Here is a 13,854-nt window from a genome sequence, read left to right on the forward strand (position 1 = left end):
GATTCTCCGTTCCTGAGGTTAAGTGTTGACCCTGGGGCAGGTTTCGTGGACTCTTGCAACGGCAAAAGTGGTGCCTCACCTTGAACAATTCAGTGACCGTTGCGGGGCTAGCACCGACGCCAGGCTCAACACAATCGATTCCAATGGGAAACGGTGCTGGATTCGCCTGGTCCGTGATTGACACTGAGGAGGCTGACAAGCTGTAGCTGCGAATACACAATTCACTCCCCACACGCACACTCATCCCAACTAACAAGATGGCACTGCTTGAGCTGGAGCGTGCCCATCCCGTTGATGGATTAGCTGGGGCCAGAGAGCATCTGGGGGGTGGACACCCATACGACCTGTGACACTAAGTTCACGGTGGGCAGTCAGCGGCGTGCACAGCTGCATGGCTGCCTTGCCGGCTGCGGCAATGGTGTTCCGTGCCCGCCCACCCGACCCCACAGCTCATCTCCTGGCTACTCCCCGCTATTCCCCCCAGCCCTGGAAGGAGACCCGGCCAGCGTCACAACTGTCAGCAAACTATGGCGATGTTGGACAATTTCTGTACCCCCTCTCACTCCCTCAGCAAGGAACGGCACCTGTGTCCCGATCTTTAAAAGCACAAGTGAACCTCTCCATCGGGAATTTGCCCCGGTGGAGGCAGAGAATCACAGAGGCTCCAGAGAATACGGGGTCACACCCACTAAAGATATGCAAACGGTGTACACTGTCAATGCGGACTGGAATGCATTGACTCCGCTGTCAAGACACCGGAGAATTGCAAGTTGGCGTAAACCCAGCATCCGCCACGTTTTCTGTCCAAACGCCTTTCCCGATTTCGGCCTCAGCCGACGGAGAATCCCGCTGCATAATAATAATCTTTATTAGTGTCACAAGTAGGCTTACATTAACGCTGCAATGAAGTTACTGTGAAAAGCCCCTAGTCACCACATTCAGGTGCCTGTTCGGGTACACAGAGGGAGAATTCAGAATGTCCAATTCACCTAACAGCACGTCTTTCGGGACTTGTGGGAGGGAACCGGAACACCCGGAGGAAACCCACGTAGACACGGGGAGAATGGGCAAATTCCACACAGACAGTGACGCAAGCTGGGAATCGAACCCGGGTCCCTGGCGTTGTGAAGCAACAGTGTTAAGCACTGTGCTACCGTGCCAACCAACGTCCGATCACTTGACGCTGCGGGCACTTTAAGATTTTTTTACGTTGGCTTCAACCTTATCAATTCGGCAGGCGTAGCAATGCAAAACAAGCAGATTTACCTCCTGCTCAAATCCTGAGCCTTTCACACCATCTTAACCTACAGGATGTGGTGTCGACCTAAACCAGGCTGAAGGATTCATAAAATGTTCGAGGTCCTATTGGAGCCACGATTAGATTCTAACTGGGAACCTGAGTGTGGCAGCCAACAGGTTGAAGCAGGGCTGCAGCTGATCTGGAAGTGAAAGAGAACTATCTATATCAAGTGTAAAACCTTAAGTGGAAAGCTTAAGGGATAGTGCAGTGAGCGAGCTGCAAGCCTTGCCTCCATGTTGTCCACCAGCTACCTGGACGCTCCTCTCCTGTGATAATTAACCAGCTGCAGCATTTCCTCACCTTTCGGGGGTAGTTTGGTCAGGCAACAAACGACGAGACCCGGGCATTCAAAGGCCACAGGCCTCATTGAGTTGTTTTATTAACCCTGCTGCCCTGCACGAGTGGAACCTGTTCAGGGATTTAAAAAAAAATTAAACCTTGCATTAATATATCACCTTTCACACCCACTGAACATCTCAAAATGCTTTCCAGCCAATGAAGTACAATTGAGGCAGCAATCAATTTGTGCACAGTAAGCTCCCACAAACAGCAATGTGATAATGACTAGGTAATCTGTATTTCAGTGACGTTGTTTGTGGAAGTAATAATGGCCAGGAAGCCAAGAGATGTTTCTTGGAAATAGTGTTATGAGATCTTTCACGTCGACCTGAGAGGACAGACCGCGTCCGGTTTAGTATCTTATTCACAAGTCAGCACCTTTGACAGTGCAGCACTCCCTCAGCACCACATTGGAGTATCAGCTTAGATTGTTCGTGCTCAAATCCTTTCGTGAGACCAAAAGCTGCAGCCTTCTGTCTCAGCGGTGAAAGTGTTACCAACTGAGAGTCAGCCTTCGCTCAGGGGGATGTGGCCAAAACTCTAGGTAAGTTACTCGTGGAGTCACAAGGTTTATAAATGCCCCGATTACAAGATTCCTGCCTCCAATTCCCGACCAGTGTAGTATAAGGGATTGCAAAATGTGTCTGGGCTGAAAACCCAAATCACAAAAGGGATTGACTCTGTGGGAGTTCCCTTTACACATCCGATGAGCACAGTTGATTTTGCTTGAATGACACCTTTATGTGATAGTAGGTGTATTTTGTGTGACCTCTTTTGTAGATGTCTCAATGCTTATTCGCACAATATTAAGAGGTACAAAGTTCTTAAAGTTTCTAAAAAGTTAATACTATTTTAATGTTTATTTGACACAATTATACATTTGTAGGAATACCAAGTTTTTTTAAATCTATGAATTATATGGGTGTACTTTTTTCTAAGCTGTTCCACACATGCCATTTTTACTGTAGGATTCATTGGTTCTATACAGAGTTTATACCGGGTGATTTTCTTTTTTCTTCATTCTTTCATGAGATGTGAGTGTCACTGGCAACACCAACATTTGTTGCCCATCTTATCTGTCCTTGAATTGAATGGTTAGCTTGGCCATTTTAAAGGGTCTGGAGTCATGTGTAAACCAGATCAGGTAAGGATCGCTGTTTCCTTCCCTTGAGGACATTAGTAAAGCAGATGGGATTTTTGACAATCAATGATACTTTCATGGCCACCATTACTTTAAAAAAAAAAGTTTTTAACTTTTAAATTTAGAGTATCCAATTCATTTTTTCCAATTAAGGGGCAATTTTTAGCGTGGCCAATACCTAGCCTGCACACCTTTTGGGTTGTGGGGGCAAAACCCGCGCAAACACGGGGAGAATGTGCAAACTCCACACGGACAGTGACCCAGAGCCAGGATCGAACCTGGGACCTCGGTGCCGTGAGGCAGCAGGGCTAACCCACTGCGCCACCGTGTTGCCCCATGGTCACCATTACTGAGATTAGTTTATAATTCCAGGTTTAGTTCAGAGAAGGATTCCCAGACTAATGCCAGGAATAGGTGGATTGTCTTATGAAAACAAGGTTGGAGAGGTTTGGTCTGTATCCACAAGAGCTTAGAAGAGTCAGAGGCGATTTGATCAAAACCTTTAAGATCCAGAGGGATCTCGACAGGATGGATGTGGAGAGGATGTTTCCTCTTGTCGGAGAAACTAGAACGAGGGATCATGGATTAAAATCATAGAATTTACAGTGCAGAAGGGGGCCATTCGGCCCATTGAGTCTGCACCGGCTCTTGGAAAGAGCACCCTACCCAAGGCCAACATCTCCACCCCATCCCCATAACCCAGTAACCCCACCCAACATTAAGGGCAATTTTGGACACTAAGGGCAATTTAGCATGGCCAATCCACCTAACCTGCACATCTTTGGACTGTGGGAGGAAACCGGAGCTCCCGGAGGAAACCCACGCACACACAGAGAGAATGTGCAGACTCCGCACAGACAGAGGCCCAAGCCGGAATCGAACCTGGGACCCTGGAGCTGTGAAGCAATTGTGCTATCCACAATGCTACCGTGCTGCCCCCATAATAATCCCTCATAGTGTGGCATGTGGTGCAGTGAAAGCACTGGGGCTACGGCGCTGAGGACCCGGGTTCGAATGCCGGCCCTGGGTCACTGTCTATGTGGAGTTTGCACATTCTCCCCATGTCTGCGTGGATTTCACCCCCCACAACCCAAAGATGTGCAGGTTAGGTGAATTGGCCACGCTAAATTGCCCCTCAATTGGAAAAGAAAAAGAATTGGGTATTCTAAATTTATAAAAATAAATAAATAATCCCTCATTTAAGACAGAGATTAGGAGAATTTCTTTCTCTCAGAGAATCGTGAATCTCGGCAATGCTTTTCCTGAAAAGGCAATGGAAGCAGAGTCTTTGAATATTTTAAAATCAGTGTCAGATAGATTCTTGATTAACGAGGGGGTGAACTGTTAACGGGGGGTAGGCAGGAATGTGGGGTTTAGGTCTCAAATCAGATCAGCCAAGCGCTTATTGAATGGCGGAGCAGGATGGAGGGGCCGAGTGGCCTACTCCTGTTCCTAATTCGGATGTTCATATGTTGATTTTGATGGGTGTCCTCTGGAGGGCCCACACCTGGGGACACTGGTCTGCGTTTGGGATCCTGCTGTGTGGCAGGGCTGCCCTCCTTAGCCTGCAGAGCTGGAGCTGCAAGGGTCACAGGAAAAGGAGATTCGGATGGGCCAGGCCATCACCTGGATGGATGGCTCTGGGATGTGCACCTGCTCATCCTCCTCCCTATGAGTGCCGAGGGACCTTGGTTGCTTCCTTGAGAGGATGGGTCGGCTGGAGTGAGCTTGAGAAGCCACCCCTCCTCCCCCCCACCATTGACATTGACACTGATGGATGCCAACGACTGCCTCAGCCATGAAGTGCATATGTCCTGGACCAAAGTCTCCATGGTGGTCGCAACCCGAGTGTTGACCCCGGTGCATTGGCAGCACAGTAGCACAGTGGTTAGCACAATTTCTTCACAGCGCCAAGGTCCCAGGTTCGATTCCCGGCTTGGGTCACTGTCTGTGCGGAGTCTGCACATCCTCCCCGTGTCTGCGTGGGTTTCCTCCGGGTGCTCCGGTTTCCTCCCACAGTCCAAAGGTGTGCAGGTTAGGTGGATTGGCCGTGCTAAATTGCCCTTAGTGTCCAAAACATGTTAAGTGGGGATCGGGTGGAGGTGTCGGGATAGGGTGGAGGTGTGGGCTTAGGTGGGGTGCTCTTTCCAAGGGCTGGTGCAGACTCGATGGGCCGAATGGCCTCCTTCTGCACTGTAAATTCTATGATTCTATGATTGGCAGGTTGGCACTCTCACTTCAGTTTGAAGGCAGACAGACTCCTCCACCGTGCCTGGCAAACTGAGGAGTGCAGCAGACATCCCTTCCCCGTGTTCCCCTCCTTGTCCTTGGAGCTCTGGCAACTGTGGCATGGCTGAGTCCGGACTCTGACCCGGACCCAGCAGATTGCTGGCTGTAGCACAATCAATCACTCACGAGGCGAGGTGAGATGGAGTCAATCAATGGCTTTATTACGCAGACTTGATCCCCAGTAGTTCGGTTAGAGAATGCGGCTGCTGGGAGAACCCGGGCTCTTATACTCCGCCTTACTGGGTGGAGCCCGTAGGTGGCAGATCCAATCGGGACCCAGTGTCTATCCACCAATAGCCTCTCGGCATCACAGGGTACGGTAATACCCCTAATACATACCACCACACTGGCCTCCAGCAATCCTCCGCCTGCTGTGCATCAGACAGCGCGATGTTCTCACCAGATTGTGACTCGAGGCTACTTTAGAACTTGGTCCCTCCGAGGTGAGTGTCTCCGCGCTGCTGGAGGGCGTGGGTGAATGCTGTGACTGGTCTGGAGGGGTCTGTGGATTCTTCATCTGTGCTCGTCTCGGGACTGGAGTCCAGGACCTGGCTTGTGGATGCTCTCGGCTGTTTCTCTGATGTGCCTGTGAAAGAAAGGAGAGGCCATTAGTGCACGGCAGGGGCTGAGAAACAGGAGACGTCACTCACAGCCTGCGTGTCTGTTGGATGCTGCAGTGCTGGGTCCTCACTTGGTTGAATGCCGCACACCTCACTGTCCGCACACGAGCAGTCCACATCCTCGTCGACCAATTGCATTACTCTATCCTCATAATCTCTGAGGATCATGAGTTTGGACATTCCTCCATCAGTCTGGCACCTCTCCCTTTTGTTCTGTGCCAACTTGTCCTGCATGGCGACAGATGGAGAGGGGGAATAAGCAGGACGCCTGCCAGGCCAGGTGATAAGGACGCTCAGCATGTGTGGGTGGTGTCTGAGGCCAGGGACAGGATGAGGATATGACCCACAGGGGAGATGAAGGTGTGGGGGAGAGGGCGGCGCTGTTCCTTGAGCTGGCAGACAGTGATATCCCTGTGGATGTGTGATGGTTTGTGAGTGTGTGAGTTGAGGGTGACTTGGCGGAATGGAGGAAGTTAATTATCCTCTTCCAGCACTGGATGGCTGTCCTTTTCTGTCGGGTGCGGTGCTGACCAGCGCGACGTGGCATCTGGGTGCTCGAGGGAGGCATCGCCAAATGTGGGGGAAGAATGTTTTCTGGCTTTGGTAGCCATCAGTTCCCAGCAGCTTCCTGTTCCTTGAAGAGTGCTAGCTTTGTGCAGGGCGGCCATTAAATATGGGGCCCTGGTCATGGTGAGGCAGGGAAATAGGGCAGAAATATCGGCCATTGGTGCCGCTGGTCCAACGCCCCTTTCCTCGCTGATTTCTGGGATGATTCTGTCCTATATCTTATGGAAAATAATGTTTGGGAGTGCGGTTAAGACTGCAGCATGTGCTTGTGACATTCCATATGACCACCTCAACCACTCAGACTTTGCTGCCATTGATTTGTGCTGTAACCCAAACTGCCTCTGCTCCCCCCCCCCCCCCTCCCCCACATTGCATTATTCCACTTGCCACACATCCTGTGTGTGTGCTGCACAGTAGTAACACGTGGAAGGGTTTGGGTGATAGAATAGAGTGCAGAGCGGAACCTTCGCTGGCTTCTTAGTACATAGCCAGCTCCTCGGTGTGTGTCTGCTTCAAACACATTCACTTTTATTCAGAGTTCCCCCACCCCCACCTTCTCTCCTGAGATCCCTGACGCCTGCCGAGAGACACTACCGCAAGTTCCAGCTGGCCTCTGTACCTTTCCCAATTGGTGAGTCTAGACAGCTGTTGGCAAGCTGACATGTGTTACAACACAGGAATGAGAGAGGTTACTGTTCGACACAGTGCCTGCAGACTACAATTTCAGGCACATGACAGCCTCGAGGAGTTGCTCTACAAGACCAACAGCACAGGAACCTTGTACCATTTAAGCAACACCAGCAGAGCAAAGTGCCGAACTGCAGATGTTGCAGGGTGAACATACTGTATGAATCACACCTTGGAGTGGAGTTATCGTCAGGTCGGAGTGATACTCAGGTCAAGAACTTGCTCCCACCACAGCTTTGCTGGAGATTTTCCGGGCATTCTGATTGATAGCCAACAGGGTGGAGCTGGGAATGGGCATTCCTTAAATTGGGGCTTCCTGCTCCTTTGCCTGGAATGGGGGGCCCAGTGTATCAGAGAAGCCTGCCCAGCCAAGGGTTAGGAGACGTACTTGCCTCCATAAGGGTCTCTCTAAGCCCCCCATTGGGTGGCTGGGTCCACACCAGGATTGAGGCCTGTGCGCATGAAGACGTTAAGATTTAAAAAAGGATTATTTTCCTGATGAAGCGGTGAAGAACATGGCCAGGCTGGAGGGGAGGGCTTTTGGTTGACTGGGCACCAAAATATCTGGCAGCCTTGAGCAAAGAGGTGCCCAAGGTGGCACTCGTGCTTAACCATCACATCCCAGCAAGTGCAGCCCACAAACTCTGGCGCATTGCAACCTGATGAATCATCAAGTCTTATTGGATGCACTTAGGCATTTGGGCAGTGTGCCAAACATGGCAACGGAACCAAACCCCAGAAAAATGTTGCCAATTGGCTGGGTCTTGAATGTCAGACATTTCTTCTCTCCCCAATATTTTCATTATTAATAAACAGAAGCATTTAAAGAAATTAAAAAGAACACTCTTTTTGATACCATGAGGAATGTTTTCCTGAGTTGCTTGCCCAAACGACTGGTCTTTAATCGAGGATGGTGAGCAATCCTTAGTGATCCCACCAGGGAATGGGATCATGTAGGCAGGGCTTTCCCTCTCAATGTTGTCTCTCGCAGTTGATTTAGGGTAAAATGATAGTGCAACTTTGTGGGCAGCATTGTGGGTAGGGACCTCGATGTCAGAGTCCAACGGGCATCCCCGTAAAGCATTGTGGGAACAGTAACCACACTTGGACTTTCCTTGGCATGGCCAATTAGTGAAGGTGCGTCCACCGTCCCACAGGTCCACCAGCACGGAGGTTGCGGATATGGGAGAGAGTGTCTTCATCTTAAGGTGCACTCTTAGCAACTTCAAAAGCTTTTCGGGGGGGGGATGGCCACTGTTGCCTTGCTGGGCCCCGACGGTGGGGAGGAAACAACCCTTTTACAGGATGGCCTCCAGCCTCCATACCCAACCTCCTCAAAACTGGTTCAAGAGCGGATGGTACCAGTAAACTGGCAAACAGTCTGGTGGCATAAAAATACACACCTGCCACCTCCAAACTCACCGCCCTAGTGGGCAAATGTATTGCCCATAGTTTTTGTTCATGCTATGTTAATTATATTATCAAGTTTAAGGAGACACAGGTGAAGGGCATTGATTGATTAAGCACGTTAAACACAAATAAAGAAAGACTCATCGGGATTTCCTCCATCCTTGGAAAGTCCGTGTTCCATGTGCATGTAGATTGCCCAAGGCTGGAGCCCCTGCTTGTTTATTGAAGGGACCACTCTCAAATTCTGTTTGAAGTGCAGCCCCCAGGCTCCCGAGGCTCCGGAGGGAGGCGGACCTCTTGTAAGCCTGCTCCTGGGCCTGACCAACGAGGCCATTAACTGGTCCAGGCAGCGGGTGGTCGAGGGGGCATTCGACTGACTCTCTGCCCTTCTTCCATGGCTATGTTCGTGCTCTGGTGTCTCCAGTATGCCTGAGGACTTCTTCAATTGGTGGCCAAACGTAGGGACTGGAGGACATCATCAACCCCGGCAACACAATTTCAATTTAATTTGATAAGTTTTCTTTCAAATTCTCTCTTTTTATTACAGTTAATATTACAGTTAAGGGGCTGTTAATATTTTTATTGGTTAATTTGTTTATTTTATTGGTTTTAAAACTGCATATAAAGAAAAACTACTCCCAGGCCACCTGCCATTCCTGCATTCTTGAGGAGTCTGTGTTCCACGTCTATATAGGTTGTTTGAGGTAGCTGTTCCTCTTTTACTATTTGATGGGACTGTTCCTCAATTTGTAGCTGCGCTTCTGCCCCACATCTTTGGCCACCTATTTTGGAGGGGAGTGAGCAAATTGGAGAACCTCCTCATGGGTCTGACTCTGCGCCTGGACAAGAGGGCCATTAACAAACCCAGACAACGGGTGGTTGAGGACATCATTCGGCCTGACATTCTGCCCGTCTTCCATGGCTACATTCGTACCCCGGTGCCCCTGGGGAGAGAACACGCGGTGCCCTCAACTACGTGTGAGGCCTTCCGTGTCCAGTGGGCAGCATTATCTCCCCTCCAATGACATTTTACTTGGAATTGACATGTTTGGTTAAAGTTTTGCTTTTGTTACAGTGCCCCTTTAAGGTTTTTGTTTTAGTTAATTGTGTTATGTTCAAAAGATTATAAAGAAAGGCTCCTCCCAGGTCACCAGCAATTTTTGTGATCATGGCGAGTCCATGATGTTCAAGTTTTGTTTACACTTCAGCCCCATACTCATGACCTTTTATTCACCACCCTGTGGTGGTGGTGGTGGTGGGGGGGGGGGCTGGGAAATGGGGGGGGGTGCTGGGAAATGGGGGGGGGAGATGAGGGGGAGATGAGGGGGGGAGAGATGGGTGGGGGGGGGGGGGGGAGATGGGTAGGGCGCAGGACCTTCTTGTAAGCCTGCTTCTGGGCCTGGCCAAGATGGTCATTAATAGGTCCAGGCATCAGACAGTTGGGGGGGGGGGGTTGTTTGACACAACTGTCTGCCTCTATTCCCCAGCTACACCTCTCCTGGGTGTCACTGGAGAGGGAGCATTTAGTGTCCACTGGTATGCTTAAGGCTTTCTGCAGCCGATGGCCACTGCAGCAGCTGGAGCGTGTTGTCTCCCCGAAATATGACTTCAATTGGATCATTTTCCTTTGTAGTTTTTGTTTTTGTTGCGGTACCCCTCTGCGGGGCAGTTACTTAGTTAATGTGTTTAATTGTTTGCTTGGTATATTCAAAACGGCACAAAAGAAAGACTCTGACGTTGAGGCTGGGTTAGCACTGCTGCCTCACAGTGACAGGGCCCCGGGGTCGATTCTCACCTTGGGTAACTCTGTGTGGAGTTTGCACTTTTTCTCCCTGTGTCTGCTCTGGTTTCCCCCCACCGTTCAAAGATGTGCAGGTTAGGTGGATTGGACATGCTAAATTGCCCTGTAGGGTGAGGTTACAGGGCCGGGGATAGGTCCAAAGGGTTGGTGCAGACTCGATGGGCCAAATGGCCTCTTTTTGTACTGTACGGATTCTACGATTTTATGATTCTATGATTAAGAGAGCGACCAAAAGTAATTGACTTCTGGCTACTGGCATGGATCTAGTAACAGCAGTAAAACTATTTTAACAAGGCAGAGTAGTATGCGATCTGCCCAGCAACAGGTAGAAATCTGCCTAGCGACAACAGTAACCAGCATTGAAAAGGCATGTCGAGATGCGACTTTCCCAGGAACGGGTTTAGGAGGCATCTAGACAGAATTGGGTATAAATCATCTTATTAGCAGAAGCAGGGCAGCACGGTGGCGCAGTGGTTAGCACTCTGCCTCACGGCACCAAGGTCCCAGGTTCGATCCTGGCCCTGGGTCACTGTCCGTGTGGAGTTTGCATATTCTCCCCGTGTTTGTGTGGGCTTTGTCCCCATGACCCAAAAAATGAGCAGGGTAAGTGGATTGGCCACGCTGAATTGCCCCTTAATTGGAAAAAAAATGAATTGGAGTACTCTAAATTTTTTTTGTAAATTATTAGCAGAAGCAGCTTACCGAGACCACTGGGAGATCACTGGGTGTACACACATGTTAATTTCTAGAGTCAAGGAATTTGAGAGAGGCAGACATCAAAGACACAGAAGAATCAAAGGGGAAAAATGATATAATTGCCAGGACCCTCAGAATCAGGCACGTCAGTGTTACATTGACACCTTGAGAGGCCAGTGTTACGTCTCAGACTTAGAGTTAAGGCCATTGTGTGATAGCCATAAACCTGATTTGACTTACTGATTTATTTAATTTGGCTGTTGTTTAAGGAAAGGGGCAGTCTTAAGGAGTTCATGGATATTTTGGAACAAGGGATACATTCTACATGAACTTTGTGTGCGTTTCAAGTTGAGTTACCCTCCCAGATACCACCAGCGTGGTTTGGGATAGCCACTCTCCAAATTTCCCAGCTCTGCCCGCGCTGAGTCTCAACGCTGGCACGGCAGAAATTTCCATTCTTACGTGTCAGTAGGGAAAAGGCAGGCAGATCTTACGCTGCGTTCTGTAAGTAAACCTACTATCATAAAACTACTATCAGTTAGGCGGATTGACCATGCTAAACTGCCCCTTAGCGTCCAAAAAGGTTGGGTGGGCTTACTGGGATAGAGTGGAGGCGTGGGCCTAAGTAGGATGCTCATTCCAAGGGCCGGTGCAGACTCGATGGGCCGAATGGCCTCCTTCTGCACTGTAAAGTCTATGACTCTATGAAAAAGATTTGCATTTTCTTTCACATTGCCCCACTTCACAGTCTCCCCAGCCTTAATAGTTCTTATGGCTTTAAAATTCTTTTTGGCAATTCTCCTGATCTCTTGTAGAAGTTCCTGTGTGCTCTCTCCACCCCCACCCTGGGAAACAGCTGGAAACACTTTCCCACTGAAGTTGCAGTGAAAGATTGTGAGAACCTCACAAAAGTTACAGGTTGATGTTCTGAGACAAACCTAAGCACCTTGGGACATCTTACATTAAAGGTGCTAAATAGATGCAAGTTGCTTTTAGCATATCCCTGTTTATTGTTGTACTGAAGAAGTACTATCAGAATCGTTAACCGCGATTTAACGGGAATGATACAGAGTTCCGTGTCGAACGCGTTTAGCCGGGTGTTTCCCAGCGCTGGCAGCGTTGAGAATGACCCCGCTATTAAACGGGACTCTGCTTAATTTCTGGGCCTCGGCGAGGAATGCCCCGCCGAGGCCGGGCTTAATCCCGTTTCCAGTGCAGGAAGAGATTGGCACCCATTTAAAAATGTAGCCACCATCTTTAGACCCCCCCACCGGGTTCTTCGGACCCCCAATGCTCCAACTCACCAATAAGGGGGTCATCGAGCCTCCTGCACCCCAACTCATAAGGGTGGGGCACCCCCAGGCCTGATCCCAGGCACGGGTATGATGCCACCTGAGCATCGCCAGCCTAGCACCTGGCAGTGCCCCTGCCATCCTGGCAATGTCGCCTGGGCACCATGGCACCACCAGGGTGACCCTGCTAGGATGCTCAGGTGGCACTGCCAAGGTGCCCAGGTGGCATCGTGCAGGGGATCGGGCCCGGGCGTTCGCTGCCCTTATGAGGTGGAGTGCAGGGGGCTCAATGACCCCCTTATTGGTGAGTTGGAGCATTGGGGGTCTGAAGAAAACGGTGAGGGGTCCAGAGGCCTCTCGCGAGATTTACCGGCTCTTTTGTATCCCGAGTCGGTTGTGGCGTGGCTGTTAGATTGTGCCCGTTGTGTCATTGCTATCTGGGGGGCCTTTCTGTGCACAAATTGGTTGCCACATTCCCTGTGTTACAACAGTGGCGAGACTTCAAAAAGTATTTAATTGGCTGTAAAAGAACTCGGAATTCCCTGAGGTAGTGAAAGGCGCTGTCTAAATGCAAATTCTTTTATTCCCTAACAATTAGCATCTTCTTCACATTGAAGGAAAGCACCTCACGGGGCTCTCACTTTACAAGCACGTCTGTCGAGTTCACCTGCTTGTACTCCAAATGAAATACCCTGTGATGTGGCACACCGACAACAGGATCAATGAATACGCGAGGCGGAGGTGGAATTAGGGAGAGGGGTGGTGGGGGGGAGCCGGGTGTCGCTGGTGATTAAATAAAAAGCAGTGAGTTTAGGACATGCTTGTATTTTATCACACTGAGCTTCGGGCCTCCAGATTGAAAATATTCAGCCTTCTGGAGGTGACCTTCGGGCTACCTCAGAGCAATCCGAGAGCAGCAGGTCAACTCTCTTCCCCAGCTGTTGAGTTGCCCGTGCAAACAGGGAGATATTTTTTTCTCAAACCAGAGAGTCAGCTTTATTGAAGTGCGGACAAATGGCAGCGAGAGATATTTAAGCGGGGTTGAAATTGTAGCATTTCTTTTCAGAAACGCTTCTAATTAATATTTTAACAGATTCTTACGCTTAGTTGGAAATATCAAGAACAAATACCAACCTCTATAAAGGGCAATGTGTTCCTGGGGGAAACCACAGGTAATGGAGCCGATTGCATTAGATTAGAAGCTCCACCCACATTTCTGCAGAATGACAAACACAGTCTAGCCCAATGTGCTGGAAGACAGGCAATCAGCCTGACCGCATTCGATCAGGAAAGAACAGTGTGTGGTTGGATGTGTTTTGATCCTGCCTTTTCAAATCAGCATTACAGTCGGCTGGAATTGTTTGTTTTACAGCAATAAACAGTTTCAAAACTGAAGCACAAATTACATTATGCTAATGGCCAATGGATAAATTATTAACGATTTGTACTTGTGTGAACGAGGTCGCTGTTCAGTTTTTACAGAGATTATATTCTGCAAGGGAAGAGCAAAATCAATGGGTCTTTTTAATTAACATTTTTCCATCTGGATAGACTCGACACAAATTGATCAGCAGATCGTGCAAACCGGCTTCTCGAACTTTCTCTCCTTCCTGACGTTGCTAAGAACTACCGTCTTGACCAAACCTAAGATCCCCTAATGCCCCTCCATGTCACATTTATAAATATACATATACGTATATGTGTATCTTATT

The 13,854-nt window shown here is 49.4% G+C and overlaps 1 long non-coding RNA gene across 1 annotated transcript; it reads right to left on the bottom strand.

The window, feature by feature from the left end:
• Positions 1-5,206: 5,206 nt before the first annotated feature.
• LOC140422808 (uncharacterized) lies at positions 5,207-13,384 on the bottom strand. Its single transcript, XR_011947618.1, has 2 exons — positions 13,277-13,384; positions 5,207-5,655 (listed from the first exon to the last, which is right to left on the bottom strand). It is a non-coding gene; the product is annotated as an uncharacterized lncRNA (long non-coding RNA).
• Positions 13,385-13,854: the final 470 nt, after the last annotated feature.

The sequence above is a fragment of the Scyliorhinus torazame genome, chromosome 5 (genome assembly GCF_047496885.1).
Source record: "Scyliorhinus torazame isolate Kashiwa2021f chromosome 5, sScyTor2.1, whole genome shotgun sequence".
NCBI classification, from domain to species: Eukaryota; Metazoa; Chordata; class Chondrichthyes; order Carcharhiniformes; family Scyliorhinidae; genus Scyliorhinus; species Scyliorhinus torazame.